This window comes from Bison bison, unplaced genomic scaffold (genome assembly GCF_000754665.1).
Source record: "Bison bison bison isolate TAMUID 2011002044 unplaced genomic scaffold, Bison_UMD1.0 scf7180017864289, whole genome shotgun sequence".
Lineage (NCBI taxonomy): Eukaryota > Metazoa > Chordata > Mammalia > Artiodactyla > Bovidae > Bison > Bison bison.
The window spans coordinates 371,442-373,794 of record NW_011494861.1 but is presented as its reverse complement, the minus strand read 5'-3'; the positions used below and the strand labels follow the sequence as shown (position 1 = coordinate 373,794).

Below are 2,353 nucleotides of genomic sequence, written 5' to 3'. Positions count from 1 at the left end.
CCCTTGGACTGCAAGGAGATCCAACCAGTCCATTCTGAAGGAGATCAGCCCTGGGTGTTCTTTGGAAGGACTGATGCTAAAGCTGAAACTCCAGTACTTTGGCCTCCTCATGCGAAGAGTTGACTAATTGGAAAAGACTCTGATGCTGGGAGGGATTGGGGGCAGGAGGAGAAAGGGACGGTAGAGGATGAGATGGCTGGATGGCATCACTGACTCAATTGACGTGAGTCTGAGTGAACTCCAGGAGTTGGTGATGGACAGGGAGACCTGGCGTGCTGCAATTCATGGATTCGCAAAGAGTCGGACACAACTGAGCGACTGAACTGAACTGTACTAGCCTTTTAAGAAATACTCTTTGTTACTTTAGGATGATAGAAATATCTATAATGATGAAGACCAGGATGGGCTAATCCTGGTCTCCAACTCTTCTCTGGGTTGTCATCATTGAGTAAATTCAGGGTGTGCCAAATCAGAAGTAAATGTTTATTCATGAAGCCCAATAACTCTCATAGTAATGAACTCCCTGCTAAAACACTCACCGTGGACCTGAGGTCAAAATGAGATTTTCTTAAGTCCAGAGCTTGGGAGAATCAATCAAGTCTGTTAAGAAGATGATATAAATTGTTACCCAGCTACTTCACAGGCACATCAACAGTAGGACAGAGAAACCAAGAAAGCCCAGGAGAGTAAAGTTCTGTCTGTGCCTGCTTCCAGAGGGCAAACTCCAGCACTGACCCTGGTACAGCTCTCATACAGAAGGAGGAAGAGGAAGGAGCACACTGTTCTTACCTACCCACGTTGTAGTCACTGCAGGGGAAAGCAGAAAGTCCATTCCTCTACTCTCTAAGACACAAGACCCAGGCCAGAGGACATCAGACTCTACCCCATAAGACTAGCTATTCCTTCTCCCTTGGAGACAAGCATGTAAGAGGTGGAAAGAAACACAGAAACCCCCTTGCATGTACTTCCCAGAAAGGATGGAAGGGTTGATGGAACTTCCTTTCCATGGGGACCACAGAAGAATATGAAGTGGGGAGTAAAAGAGTCTTCCGCTAGAATCCACCTAAGTTTTCCGTTAATAATTTCAGAAATCATCACACTTTCAGGTTTCATATTAATAAATAAACATGCACGCATATTCACCCTACTCCTCCATAAACTGAGGTTACATTGTAGGCTGAGGCTGATGGGTGGAAAAAGGTTGTGAGCCATCCTGAAGGACCATTTTCTGAGCTAGAAATTTAGCTATTTTAAAAGACTGTGTTTCACGTAATACATCACAGGCCCTCTGAATTTGCTTGAAACTTATGTAGAGGTAGGTCTATTTCATTCTTTAGCAGCCAAGGCAAAAATAGCAACAGCAGCAGAAACAGCGAGTTCCTATAGACCCTCTACTGGGCACAAGTTGTAGGGTGCTGGGTAGGAAAGAGTGTAAAGTTCTGTTCCTAACTTCAAGGTCTAGTCAGGGAAGTCACTGTGCTTAGGACTTGCCTTGTTTATAGAGTTTTCTCTCCTAGATTGACTTCCCTGGTGGCTCAGATGGTAAAGTGTCTGCCTACAATGCAGAAGACCCAGGTTCAATCCCTGGGTCAGGAAGATCTCCTGGAGAAGGAAATGGCAACCCACTCCAGTACTCTTGCCTGGAAAATCCCATGGATGGAAGAGCCTGGTAGGCTACAGTCCATGGGGTCGCAAAAAGTCCGGATACGACTGAGCGACTTGCCTTGTTTATAGTTTTCTCTCCTAGATTTTTATACCAGCAAACCTACTAGACTTGAGGACAAGATGAAAGGATGCAGGGAAAATTTCCAATTATCTGGTGCACAGATATAACTAAAACTCATGGTAGGCATAATTCTAAGGAAGTGCCCCACCCTTCTCTGAGATTCACCTCCTGGCCATTAAACTCTAATCTAGGCACTGCTGTGAAGAGATTTTGTAGATGGAATTAAGTTCACTCATTAGCTGAGCTTCCCCTGGAGGAGGAAATGGCCACCCATTCCAGTATTCTGGCCTGGAGAATCCCATGGACAGAGGAGCCTGGAGGGCTTCAGTCCATAGGGTCACAGTCAGACATGACTGAAGCGACTTAGCATAGCACATCAGCTGAGCTTAAAATAGGAAGATGACCCTGGATTATCTGGGTAGGCCCAACATAGTCACATGAGCCCTTAAAAGCAGAAGTGGAGGCAGAGGATTCAGAGAGGTGTGGCTAAAGAGATGAGCGGAGGCCAGATGAGGCAGAAGGGGAAGGTCAGAGCGGTTAGAAGCTTGAGGACTCAACCCACATGGTTGCTGGCTTTGAAGATGGAGGAACGGGGCCATAAGTCAGGGAATATTGGTAGCCTCTAGA

General features: G+C 46.0%; 1 non-coding gene across 1 annotated transcript; it reads left to right on the top strand.

Annotated features, from left to right (window-relative positions):
* The first annotated feature begins 1,524 nt into the window (after positions 1-1,524).
* Positions 1,525-1,597, top strand: TRNAC-ACA. Its single transcript has one exon. It is a non-coding gene; the product is annotated as a tRNA-Cys (tRNA).
* Positions 1,598-2,353: the final 756 nt, after the last annotated feature.